We start from the raw sequence: 14,466 nt of genomic DNA, 5'->3' as shown, positions 1-14,466 counted from the left end.
TTTTACTCTTTGTCATATTCTCCTCTCTCCCTCCTTCTTCCCCTTTTTCTCTGAAACACAAATGTTTTCTCCATTTGGCTTTGAGAATGTTGCCAAGTGTCTTTGCAAGAGGTGATATGCAGCAGGTGGTCTCTTAGCCCCACTCATGTCACAGCCTCAAGCTCCACTTCTGGGGGACTTTCTCACCCAGAAGGAGCATCCAGATGTCAACAGCTCTTCACAACAAATCTGAAGCACTATTATTCCTCCAACTTCCTCAGCCACAATATACACCTCCATCCTTACTTTGGGACACAGATGGTAGTAACCAAATTAACAGGACACATCTGAACACATGTAACTTCACAAGATACACATTCAGTTTAAAAGAATATATTTGTTCAGCATGGTCTGCCCTTGAATTCTTACCACTATCCTTGCCCTTTGTTGTTTTACCTGCTTATTTTCTCTCTGCCTGTGGTGAGGCTATATTCTGTCTGTTTTCTCAGTTCTACTGGTGCATTTGGAATGGTCATTTCCACCTAGAGTCAAAGCGGTTCAAGTCCTGGTTCCATCACTCATCTCTGTGTAACCTCAGGTAAGTTAACTTAATGGTACCTATTTCATATAGCTGTAGGGGGATTAAATGAGTTCATATGTATAAAGCTTTCTGGATCCAGAATCAATGTTCTGTATAGCATTCCACTTCTGATATTGCTGTTAATTAACTTATAAGACCATGAGCAATACTAGCAACCATCCTATGACCCAATTTCGTTATCAGTAAGGTATCTTCCAACTGCAGTGCAAACTGAAATGCAGTTCATTCATTCAACAAACATGGGCGGAATGAGTCAGGCACTGAGCTTAGCACTAGGAAGACTACAGTGAACAAGACAAACATTGCTCCTGCATTCCCAAAGCTTTTGGTCTAATGGGAGAGACTAGGCTACATGTTTGAAGACCAGAGCCTATGATTTGGGGAACCATCCTAGTCCAAGAAAGTTTTCCCTGAGGAAATGACATTTAATCTGAGAATTGAAGGATGAGTAATATTTAGAACAATAAAATGGCTCTAGGTAGAAAGAGTGACAAACAAAAAGGTCCTGATGGAAGGAGCTTGGGACCTTCTGAGAACTGAAAGAAAGCTAGCAAAGATAGAGCAGAATGAGAATGAGGAAGAGTGGAAGGGAGTATAGCTGGAAAGCAGCTGCATCCTAAGAGACCATTAGCTACAGAAACTACCTTGGATTGATCCCTTGGATTAAATCGGAAAAGCAGAGTGTTTGCTGCTTAATTTCAGCTTCTAGAGAGGTATCCAGACCTCACTTTTCAGGTCGTTGGCCCTAATAGAACTCTAGAACCACCATTGCCAGAGAGGTGGGCAGAAGACAGGTCTGGAGGATCTCAAAGGCTCTGAAAGTATGTTGGTCTTTATCCTAAGAGCAATGAGCAGTCATTAAAATGTTTTAAGCAGGGGTATAAAGTGATCAGATTTTCACTTTACAATCACTTAACTGCCCTGTAAAGGATACATTGGAGGGGACCTAAAACCAATTAGCAGTACTGCAAGCAATAGATGATAGTGGTAGAGACTAGGTGCTGGCTGTGGAACTGAAGAGAAGTAGATGGATTAAAGATGGACATATTCAGGAGGTAAAAGAATAGTTGATTGGGTGGCTGTGGAACTGAAGAGAAGTAGATGGATTATAGATGGACATAGTCAGGAGGTAAAAGAATGATTGATTAGGTGTGGAAGATAGGGGATAGAAATGATTTTAAAATATTTTCTGAAGCTCCTACGAATACTGTTTTGTGAAATTATTTATTCATATTAATTCATTTAACAAACATCTTTTGAGTTCTTGATATGTCTAAGGCATGGTTCTATCATAGTACACCAGTCTTATGTTAAACTTAAGAGTAGTGGGTACTGACCTAGTTTGAGTTCAACATCAGAAATATGGGTCACCAAGGAGTAACATTAAGGAGTTCCATAACCTAGGGCTAGAAGGAGGAGGAAGTAAATCTACTTATTATACCAATTTGACTCCGGATTAGAGTGGCAAGCAGAAGATGGATGATGTATACCAGGTAGCTTCTGCTGCACATATTCTAAAAATAAAACATGCCTTCTTAAAATAAAATTTTTAAAAAGGTCAGTGACTTCAACTTTGGTCTCATTAATACCCAGATCTAACCAAAATGATTTAGTCACACGTTGGACTGATTGATGACTGATTTCAATTTGGATGGTTTCGATTTTAGTGAGCAAGACTCAGCAGCATTTTATTTGGTGAAAACTATCAAGCTAAATATTAATTGTTAATAGGGAAAATGAAAGTAAATATCTCTAACATCTGACTATCAAATGGAAATCAAAACTTTCAAGTATAGACCCAGAGTACTAGCTTGGTCCCATGATGGGTTTCTAAAGGGCACTCTGTGATCTTCCAACTGAGCCTGTTGCTTTCAAGTTCATTCCAACTGATTGATTGGTCTCTTCTAGGGATCAGGCTATATATGGGGCAGGTTGAGTATTTGACAGCAGCAGTAGCTAGATCAACCATGGTGAATGGGAGCCCACATAAGCCCTGCACATAAGCCTTCATCACTGTGAACATGTCTGCTCCAAGAGTCCATTGTGCTAGCACAAGAATGGCTGTAGACAGAGGCAGGATGATGTCAATTAGCTGAGTCCTTCTGCCTCCTTGGTAAGTTAGTGCCTCTTTCATTATAGGTGATCCTTGTTGGGTGTTGATATGTGATACAAAGATCTGCATATTTTATGTCCACTTCCTTAGGTCATCCACATGCCTCTTCTCCAGACTTTCTTATCCCTGATCTTCAAGTATTTCTTTTCACAGGCCCTTTAAATATGCGGCTAAGCCATTCACCATTACCCAGGAGTCTATGCATATTCTTATTTTAGGTCACTTCTAAACAAAGAGTACGCACTCTATAAGGCTCTGCCTATTGGGAGGATTTTCCTTCACGGCTGAATTTTGGAGCCACCCCTCAAAAGGACTGCAGTGTACAGCAGCCTTTTTTAGCTTGCACCCACACATTGAGCCAACCTATCCATAAACTAAGCTTGGTCTTTTTCATCCTCCATCAGCTCATCACAAAGGGAATACGCTGCCCCTCCACCTCCATGGCTATAGATGTAAGGTGAGGATGAGGGCCCATGAAAGTGTTTAGTGGATCTGGGATACTTACTCGTGTAGTTTGTTTGTGCCCTCTGGCCCATGCTCATGCCTGCTTCCAGATATTCCATTTCCATCTTACAGTGAATTGTTGCTGGGCATACTTGATCTTACGACTTGGTAGGTCTGAGAAAATTAACTTACGATAAGCAGCTCTAGCCAGATGGTCACTTGTTGCCTCACAGTCAGATCTTTCTTTACCTGTGTGCCTGGTAGCATGCCAAGAGCTGTTTTCTGAATGGCGTGTAATTCTCCCCTGCTCATGGCATGATCTTGCTCTAGAACCCTAGGGAGCCACATTAAGGTTTTCCTAGCTTTAGTGGAATAACTCATCAGACTAGCCATAAGGGATATTTTACAAACATCTCTTCAAACTGAAAGATGCACAAAAGAGGTGAGTTTTTTATTAGATGGGTAAAACACAGATCTCATAATTTATATTTGCATAGGAGCTACTCACTTTATAATTAGTAGTCTTTCAATGCCTGGATGGTCTCAATTAACACTGAATATTAACTTTTGCACAAACTCATTTTACATAAGTGTCTAATATGTTCTTCTCTTATCTCTTCCAAACTCTGCTTTCCCATCCATCCCATCACTTACTACCAACACTACCACCATCACCATTATACATATTTGCTAAAAGAGATCTGAAAGTATGGTTGTACCTTGATTTTATGCTTCAGCAGTTAGAAATTGGTTTGCCATTTTGTATTTAACATAGCAATTGTCACGACAATTTGATGTTACTTGTTAGGTAGTGTTCTTTTCTTTGCATATGTCTATGGTATGATGGTTGCTATAACAACAGAACAAGGAGCAGAAACCATGGATTTTTAACAGATTGCTGATGCTTATGATAAAGGACTTATGGGGCAAACTTTCAGAAAAGAGCTCATAGGTGTAATTATTTAAATTGTTGGGTATTTGTAGGAATATAGGCTGTGACTCTATTCCAGAAGTGTGAAGGCAGTAATCAGTCTGTCATGAAGGGTTGAACACCCATAGCTCTATTCTAGGCTAATAATTTCAGAAATCAGTCTGTCATGAAGGGTTGAACACCCATAGCTCTATTCTAGGCTTATAATTTCAGAGTTATTTTGTACAGTGATGGAATTCCAGTGATTCAGTACTGATTGATCCTTGTTCATGTGGGATAGTCAGAATCTCCTTAAGTGGTCTTTGAGGATTCTAACAACATAAATGAGAAGATAGATTTTATTGTAAGTAGGCTTCAAAAAAAGATGATTCTTCTAGTGAAGTAGGAATACAGGAAAGATTTTTAAAAATCACAGCAGAAAAAGGAGTTTCTTATTTTATGATGACTCTGAGATTGTGTTTGGGGCTGATTTCCTCATGCATAGCTTAGAGCATGAAAACATGTATATAATTTGAAGAAAACATGATTTCTTCAGAGAAATAAATAGGTTTGGGCACTAATGTATCAACAAGATCACTTGTTTATAAGGCAGGCCACTTGATTTCTCAAGAAACGACTTTATGTCCTTTTCATGTCTCTTAGTCTTCACATACATTTCTCTTTTTTCCATCAATGATTGATAATAAAAGTATGGATTTACTAGACATTGTAAAGTGTGTTAGGTAATTAGATGTCTTATTTTGATCAGTAGTATCATGGTTCTTAACATAAATTTTACTAGGTGATCAAGTGTTCCTGGGAAATATTCCAGGGGCATAAAAATTCTGTCAATGACTTCCTGTAGAAAAACTCTGAAGCCTTTATCTTCTATCTTCTAGAGTGGCTGGCACACACCAAAAAAAAAAAAAGAAGAAAATGTAAAAAAAAAAAAGAAACAAAATAAAAGTTGATGAATGACTATTCAAATTAGTGAGAGTTATTATTATAATATTAAAATCACTAAAAAGGTTTTTTGGGGGCCTAGTATCCCCTCGTGACTGAGTGCAGAAGATCAAGTTTGCAATCGGGTGGCAGATATGTAATACAGTTTATAGATAACAAAGTAAAGAGACATTCCATAAGTTTTATATCATATCCTAAGATAAAATGGATATAATGTCTAACATGGCTGGGCAGGTAAAAATCAGTTTTAAAACAGATATTTAAATATAGATAAGTAATAGTATACTGATATTTTCTGATAATTAAACAAATAAAGTGTAATTAGATTTAATGTTTTTTAAAATTTTTCTTTTTCTTTTTCTTTTTCTTTTCTTTTTCTTTATTTATATTTTTATACTGCAGGTTCTTATTAGTTATCCATTTTATACACATTAGTGTATACATGTCAATCCCAATCTCCCAATTCATCACACCACCACCCTCACCACCACTTTCCCCCCTTGGTGTCCATACAATTCTTCTCTACATCTGTGTCTCTATTTCTGCCCTGCAAACCAGTTCATCTGTACCATTTTTCTAGGTTCAGCATATATGTGTTAATATACAATATTTGTTTTTCTCTTTCTGAGTTACTTCACTTTGTATGACAGTCTCTAGATTCATCCACGTCTCTACAAATGACCCAATTTCGTTCCTTTCTATGGCCGAGTAATATTCCATTGTATATATGAACCACAACTTCTTTATCCTTTTGTCTGTCGATGGGCATTTAGGTTACTTCCATGACCTGGCTACTGTAAATAGTGCTGCAATGAACATTGGGGTGCATGTGTATTGTTGAATTATGGTTTCCTCTGAGTATATGCACAGTAGTGGGATTGCTGGATCATATGGTAATTCTATTTTTAGTTTTTTAAGGAACCTCCATACTGTTCTCCATAGTGGCTGTATCAATTTACATTCCCACCAACAGTGCAAGAGGGTTCCCTTTTCTCCACACCCTCTCCAGCATTTGTTGTTTGTAGATTTCTGATGATGGCCATTCTAACTGGTGTCAGGTGATACCTCATTGTAGCTTTGATTTGCATTTCTCTAATAATTAGTGATGTTGAGCAGCTTTTCATGTGCTTCTTGGCCATCTGTACATCTTCTTTGGAGAAATATCTATTTAAGTCTTCTGCCCATTTTTGGTTTGGGTTGTTTGTTTTTTTAATATTGAGCTGCATGAGCTGTTTATATATTTTGGAGGTTAATCCTTTGTCCATTGATTCATTTGCAAATATTTTCTCCTATTCTGAGGGATGTCTTTTTGTCTTGTTTGTAGTTTCCTTTGCTTTGCAAAAGCTTTTATGTTTCATTAGGTGCCATTTCTTTATTTTTGTTTTTATATCCATTTCTCTAGGAGGTGGATCAAAAAAGATCTTGCTGTGATTTATGTCACAGACTGTTCTTCCTATGTTTTCCTCTAATAGTTTTAAAGTGTCCGGTCTTACATTTAGGTCTCTAATCCATTTTGAGTTTATTTTTTTGTATGGTGTTAGAGAGTGTTCTAATTTTATTCTTTACATGTAGCTGTCCAGTTTTCCAAGCACCACTTATTAAGGAGACTGCCTTTTCTCAATTGTATATCCTTGCCTCCTTTGTCATAGATTAGTTGACCATACGTGCATGGGTTTATCCCTGGGCTTTCAATTCTGTTCCATTGATCTATATTTCTGTGTTTGTGCCAGTGCCGTATTGTCTTGATTACTGTAGCTTTGTAGTATAGTCTGCAGTCAGGGAGTCTGATGCCTCCAGCTCTGTTTTTTTTTTTTCCCCTCAAGACTGCTTTGGCTATTTGGGGTCTTTTGTATCTCCATACAAATTTTAAGATTTTTCTTCTAGTTCTGTAAAAAATGCCATTGGTAATTTGATGGGGATTGCATTGAATCTGGAGATTGCTTTGGGTAGTATAGTCATCTTCACAATATTGATTTTTCCAATCCAAGAACATGGTATATCTCTCCATCTGTTTGTATCAACTTTCATTTCTTTCATCAGTGTCTTATAGTTTTCTGCATACAGGTCTTTTGTCTCCCTAGGTAGGTTTATTCCTAGGTATTTTATTCTTTTTGTTGCAATGGTAAATGGGAGTGTTTCCTTAATTTCTCTTCTAGATTTTTCATCATTAGTGTATAGGAATGCAAGAGATTTCTGTGCATTAATTTTGTATCCTGCTACTTTATCAAATTCATTGGTTAGCTCTGGTAGTTTTTTGGTGGCATCTTTAGGATTTTCTATATATAGTATCATGTCATCTGCAAACAGTGACAGTTTCACTTCTTCTTTTCCAATTTGTATTCTTTTTATTTCCTTTTCTTCTCTGATTGCCATGGCTAGGACTTCCAAAACTATGTTGAATAATAGTGGTGAGAGTGGAAATCCTTGTCCTGTTCCTGATCTTAGAGGAAATGCTTTCTGTTTTTCACCATTGAGAATGATGTTTGCTGTAGGTTTGTCATATATGGCCTTTATTATGTGGAGGTAGGTTCCCTCTATGCCCACTTTCTGGAGAGTTTTTATCATAAATAGTGTTGAATTTTGTCAAAAGCTTTTTCTGCGTCTATTGAGATGATCATATGGTTTTCATTCTTCAATTTGTTAATATGGTGTATCACTTTGATTGATTTGTGCATATTGAAGAATCCTTAAATCCCACTTGACTATGGTGTATGATCCTTTTAATGTGTTGCTAGATTCTGTTTGCTAGTATTTTGTTGAGGATTTTTGCCTCTATATTCATCAGTGATATTGGTCTGTAATTTTCTTTTTTTTGTAGTATCTTTGTCTGATTTTGGTATCAGGGTGATGGTGGCCTCTTAGAATGAGTTTGGGACTGTTCCTTCCTCTGCAACTTTTGGAAGAGTTTAAGAAGGATGGGTGTTAGCTCTTCTCTAAATGTTTGATAGAATTCACCTGTGAAGCCATCCGATCCTGGACTTTTGTTGGAAGACTTTTAATCGCACTTTCGATTTCATTACTTGTGATTGGTCTGTTTATATTTTCTATTTCTTCCTGGTTCAGTCTTGGAAGGTTATACCTTTCTAAGAATTTGTCCATTTCTTCCAGGTTGTCCATTTTATTGGCATAGTGCTGCTTGTAGTAGTCTCTCGGGATGCTTTATATTTCTGTGGTGTCTGTTGTAATTTCTCCTTTTTCATTTCTAATTTTATTGATTTGAGTCCTCTCCCTCTTTTTCTTGATGAGTCTGGCTAATGGTTTATTAATTTTGTTTATCTTCTCAAATAACCAGCTTTTAGTTTTATTGATCTTTGTTATTGTTTTCTTTGTTTCTATTTCATTTATTTCTGCTCTGATCTTTGTGATTTCTTTCTTTCTGCTAAACTTGGGTTTTGTTTGTTCTTCTTTCTCTAGTTCCTTTAGGTGTAAGGTGAGATTGGTTATTTGAGATTTTTCTTGTTTCTTGAGGTAGGCTTGTATAGCTGTAAACTTCCCTCTTAGAACTGCTTTTGCTGCATGCCATAGGTTTTGGATCATCGTGTTTTCATTGTCTCATGTCTCTAGGTATTTTTTGATTTCCTCTTTGATTTCTTCAGTGATCTCTTGGTTATCTAGTAACGTATTGTTTAGCCTCCATGTGTTTGTGTTTTTTAACGTTTTTTTCCCTGTAATTCATTTCTAATCTCATAGCGTTGTGGTCAGAAAAGATGCTTGATATGATTTCAATTTTCTTAAATTTACTGAGGCTTGATTTGTGACCCAAGCTGTGATCTATCCTGGAGAATGTTCCATGCACACTTGAGAAGAAAGTGTAATCTGCTGTTTTTGGATGGAATGTCCTGTAAATATCAATTAAATCTATCTGGTCTATTGTGTCATTTAAAGCTTCTGTTTCCTTATTTATTTTCATTTTGGATGATCTGTCCATTGGTGTAAGTGAGGTGTTAAAGTCCCCCACTATTATTGTGTTACTGTCGATTTCCTCTTTTATAGCTGTTAGCAGTTGCCTTATGTATTGAGGTGCTCTTATGTTGGGTGCATATATATTTATAGTTGTTATATCTTCTTCTGGATTGATCCCTTGATCATTATGTAGTGTCCTTCCTTGTCTCTTGTAACATTCTTTATTTTAAAGTCTATTTTATCTGATATGAGTATTGTTACTCCAGCTTTCTTTTGATTGCCATTTGCATTTACTATCTTTTTCCATCCCCTCACTTTCAGTCTGTATGTGTCCCTAGGTCTGAAGTGGGTCTCTTGTAGACAGAATATATATGGGTCTTGTTTTTGTATCCATTCAGCGAGCCTTTGTGTTTTGGTTGGAACATTTAATCCATTCACGTTTAAGGTAATTATCGATATGTAAGTTCCTATTACCATTTTTTTAATTGTTTCGGGCTTGTTTTTGTAGGTCCTTTTCTTCTCTTGTGTTTTCCACTTAGAGAATTTCCTTCAGCCTTTGTTGTAGAGCTGGTTTGGTGGTGCTGAATACTCTTAGCTTTTGCTTTTCTGTGAAGTTTTTGATTTCTCCATCGAATCTGAATGAGATCCTTGCCAGGTAGAGTAGTCTTGGTTTTAGGTTCTTCCCTTTCATCACTTTAAATATGTCATGCCACTCACTTCTGGCTTGTAGAGTTTCTGCTGAGAAATCAGCTTTTAACCTTATGGGAGTTCCCTTGTATATTATTTGTCGTTTTTCCCTTGTTGCTTTCAATAACTTTTCTTTGTCTTTAATTTTTGTCAATTTGATTACTATGTGTCTTGGAATATTTCTCCTTGGGTTTATCCTGTATGGGACTCTCTGCGCTTCCTGGACTTGGGTGGCTATTTCCGTTCCCATGTTAGGTAAGTTTTCGACTATAATCTCTTCAAATATTTTCTCAGGACTTTTCTCTCTCTCTTCTCCTTCTGGGACCCTGTCTTCATTTCTTTTCATTCTTTTTTCTTTATTCCATTCCACAGCAGTGAATTCCACCATTCTGTCTTCCAGGTCACTTTATCTGTTCTTCTGCCTCAGTTATTCTGCTATTGATTCCTTCTAGTGTAGTTTTCACTTCAGTTATTGTATTGTTCATCTCTGTTTGTTTGTTCTTTAATTCTTCTAGGTTTTTGTTAAACATTTCTTTCATCTTCTCCATCTTTGTCTCCATTCTTTTATCAAGGTCTTGTATCATTTTCTCTATCGTTATTCTGAATTCTTTTTCTGGAAGGTTGCCTATCTCCACTTCATTTAGTTGTTTTCCTGGGGTTTTATCTTGTACCTTCATCTGGTACATAGCCCTCTGCCTTTTCATCTTCTCTATCTTTCTGTGAATGTGGTTTTTGTTCCACAGGCTGCAGGATTGTAGTTCTTGCTTCTGCTGTCTGCCCTCTGGTCGATAAGGCTATCTAAGAGGCTTGTGCAAGCTTCCTGATGGGAGGGACTGGTGGTGAGTAGAGCTTGGTGTTGCTCTGGTGGGCAGAGCTCAGTAAATCTTTAATCTGCTTGTCTGTTGATGGGTGGGGCTGGGTTCCCTCCATGTTGGTTGTTTGGCCTGAGGCGACCCAACACTGGAGCCTACCCGTGGTCTTTGGTGGTGCTAATGGCGGACTCTGGGAGGGCTCACACCAAGGAATACTTCCCAGAACTTCTTCTGCCAGTGTCCTTGTCCTCATGGTGAGACAAAGCCACACCCCTCCTCTGCAGGAGACCCTCCAACATTTGGAGGTAGGTCTGGCTCAGTCTCCTATGGGGTCACTGCTCCTTCCCCTGGGTCCCAATGCACACACTATTTTGTGTTTGCCCTCCAAGAGTGGAGTCTCTGTTTCCTCCAGTCCTGTCGAAGTCCTGCAATCAAATCCTGCTAGCCTTCAAAGTCTGATTCTCTAGGAATTCCTCCTCCCATTGCCGGACCCCCAGGTTGAGAAGCCTGACATGGGGCTCAGACCCTTCACTCCAGTGGGTGGACTTCTGTGGTATAAGTGTTCTCCGGTTTGTGAGTCACCCACCGGCAGTTATGGGATTTGATTTTATTGTGATTGCGCCACTCCTACTGTCTCATTGTGGCTTCTCCTTTGTCTTTGGAGGTGGGGTATCTTTTTTGCTGAGTTCCAGTGTCTTCCTATCGATGACTGTTCAGCAGTTAGATTCTGGTGCTCTCTCAAGAGGGAGTGAGGGCACATCTTTCTTCTCCACCATCTTGAACCAGTCTCCTAGATTTAATTTTTAAAAATCTGTTCCTTGAGAAAAAGTCACTGTAAATTGTGATGAGCAGATAAATAATTGTGGATATTCTGAAGGGGACATTTAGATGTTTTCAAGGTCTAAAGTGATTAAATATATTGTTTGCTGTTGTTGTTGTTGTTTTGATTATGTTTAAGATCATATCAATACTTGTTACTTTCAGTGTTTTTGATACAGGAAAATACTTCTTAAATATCTGTGAGAAATACATAACCAATGCCGTATTACCTGGGCTTCAAGCTCACAATGAGTATCCTTTCCCTGACTGTGGATCTACCTACCCAAGAGACTGGATACTTCCAGATGACATGGAGTTAATACTGATGAGCATGAGGCTCTAGAGTCAGACAGACCTCTGTTTAAATCCTAACTCAACCAGTTACTAGTTGTATGACACCCAAATTACTTGGTTACACTAAATCTTTATTTTATTATCTGTAGTTAATAATCTGTGAATAATAATTGGACCTAAGAGGACGATTGTGGAGATTAAATGAGATAACACAAATTATATGCCTTATATGCAGTAAGTCTCAATAAATAGAAGCAATTGTTATTGACATGGTTGATGGCATCAGGCTCCTGATGTGTAGAGCTGAAGCCAACAGCTTGCTTTAAATATCAGAGAACTTTGTGTAACCAGTCTGGCCTTGAGCATTGATTATCAGGAAAGGGCATCATAGGCCCATTCCTACAGCCTGATTCCTCAGACCACACCCTCTACACAATTACACACACACACACACACACGTACACACACAAATGCATTCCAACAGCACTGAAATAGGAAATAGATAATTCTCCATGCAAAAGAATAGAGCCATGGATAAATAAATGGATAGACCTTGATGCAGTGTTAAGAAATAATGAGATGGTGACCCTGTTTTCTATCTTCCCACTCACTCAGGAGAGCTGAGGTCTTGCCCTCTCATAGAGGATGTCAACCTGCCCCTCCATGGAGAAAGGGAGAAGAGCATGGATCTAGGTAGGTGCTAAGCCTCAATGGCACCTAGCTAGCAGGTCCACCCACCAACCAAGTAGACATGAAAAAGTCTGGAAAAAGAAGATGAAAACAATATCACTAGAGGCAGTGTTGGCAGGAAAGGAAGAGAAGTTGCAGCAGTTGTTGTTCAGGAAATTAAAATCCTGGCCCTAGTGGCCTTTGTACATAAGAGGCAAGCCTGATTCCAATATTCATTAATTAGGAATTCTTGCAAGGACACACTGAAGCAATGTAGCACGTACTTATGGGCTTATACCAGCAGAGGGATCCTAAGAGAAGAGTGGTCAAAGGAGTCAGTATTGGTTACTGGTAAGAAAGAGAAGATTTGAGCAGAGAATTTTCCTTCAAATCAATTTGTTGATGCCTCACTCATAAGCCTTTGGTAAAGGTCAAGGGCGTCTACCTCCCGAAAACTGCACATACACACACACATTATTTTGCTTGTCATTTCAGACGATATATAGAATTTCAGACTCCCTCTCCACCAGTGGATCAGGGTTGGATGCTGAAACCCTGCTCTTCTGGGATATAAAATGACTTAGGTTTAGTAATTGCTCCCTGAAAACTCACTGTTTCTCATCTTTATGTACTTTACTTTTTTCCACCTCTATTCTCTGCTTAAGAGCTAAATTTTGTCCAAGGTTTCCTTAATTGTAGTAATAAACCAATGAGAGAACATAAGAAAAACCACTTTTCTGGCTTACTGTGCACGGTCTTCCAGCGGTACATTAGCCAGTAGTAATAATAGCTCAGTACTCTCCTAGTCGGGATTGGCTTTTATGTTAAAACTAATTACCACATTACAAAGGAATAGGTGAATATAAGAACAAAGACAGCAGACATGCTGAGAGCCATCAAACCCTGTGCAAGGAAGTGCACAGATGTGAACAGAGAAAATTGCTAAAGACAAAGCTTTAAACTTAACAATAAGATATGGAAAAGGTTTTTACCATGTTCATTAAGGTAAAAGATTTAACACCAACTTGTTATGATTTCTCATATTAAAAATGTGATTCATCACCAGTCGTGATATGCGTTTGCTAAGAATACACTAATAATTAAACTATTAAACTAAAAACATAATAATAACTCAAACCAGTCACAGCATGACATGGCTAATCTTCCATGTGTTAGGGCTTGTGTTGTGTTTGTTTGGGGGGGCTGGCTGATTATTCAAAGAAATGTACACTCATACATTACTGATAGCGGAAGGCTATAGATTAGATGTCAGATTACCTGGGAATAATATTTTAAACATACATAGTTGTTTGGGTTCCCCTACTCCAATTAAGTTAGAATGACTGTGGGGGCGGGGTGAGGGTCACCTGGCAGTGTTTATTGACAGTTCCTCAGGCGATTCTAAAGAGTAGTCAGTTATCTACATACAAGTATCTATTCTTTTTCAAGTTTTTTTCCCATTTAAGTTATTACAGATATTGAGCAGAGTTCCCTGTGCTATACAGTAGGTCCTTGTTGGTTATCCCTTTTAAATATAGCCATGTGTACATGTCAATCCCAAACTCCCAACCTGTCCCTCCCTGCTATCCTTCCCCTCTGGTAACCATAATAAGTTCGTTCTCTAAGTCTGTGAGTCTGTTTCTGTTTTGTAAATAAGTTCATTTGTATTATTTTTTGTAGATTCCACACATAGGCAATATCATATATTTGTCTTTCTGTCTGAGTTAATTCACTCTTTGCTGTACACCTGAAATTAACACAACATTGTTAATCAACTATACTCCAATATAAAATAAAAGTTAAAAAAAAAATAAATTTTTAAAAAAGAAATAATTGTGATTAACTATGGCAGTAGTGGAAATTAGCCTGTAGTTCATTTATTTATTTATTTAATATCTTTATTGGAGTATAACTGCTTTAAAATGTGTCAGTTTCTGCTGTACAACAAAGCAAATCAGCTATATGTATACATATATCCCCCATCCCCTCCCTCTTGAGCCTCCCTCCCACCCTCCCTATCCCACCCTTCTAGGTCGTCACAAAACATCGAGCTGATCTTCCTGTGCTATGCAGCTGCTTCCCATTAGCTATTTTACATTTGGTAGTGTACATATGTCAATACTACTCTCTCACTTCGTCCCGCCTTCCCCTTTTCCCCTGAGTCCTCAAGTTTGTTCTCTACGTCTGCATCTTTATTCCTGTCCTGCCACTAGGTTCCTCGGTACCGTTTTTTTAGATTCCATATATGTGCGTTAGCATACGGTATTTGTTT

General features: G+C 38.0%; 1 protein-coding gene across 2 annotated transcripts in view; it reads right to left on the bottom strand.

Annotated features, from left to right (window-relative positions):
- Positions 1–14,466, bottom strand: part of LOC309656428 (uncharacterized protein) — a 467,714-nt gene that overhangs the window by 341,444 nt on the left and 111,804 nt on the right. Inside the window, exon 1 of one of the 2 annotated variants that reach the window (XM_082452958.1) lies at positions 5,499–7,212. The exons of the other annotated variant lie outside the window; for it this stretch is intronic. The gene's annotated coding sequence lies outside the window, so the exon portion shown is untranslated. Of the gene's footprint in view, positions 1–5,498; positions 7,213–14,466 lie in introns of those variants that run through there. 2 annotated transcript variants of the gene reach the window in all.

Source organism: Balaenoptera physalus (genome assembly GCF_965194825.1).
Source record: "Balaenoptera physalus genome assembly, chromosome: 1".
NCBI lineage: Eukaryota > Metazoa > Chordata > Mammalia > Artiodactyla > Balaenopteridae > Balaenoptera > Balaenoptera physalus.
This window is presented reverse-complemented; position numbering and strand designations above follow the sequence as displayed.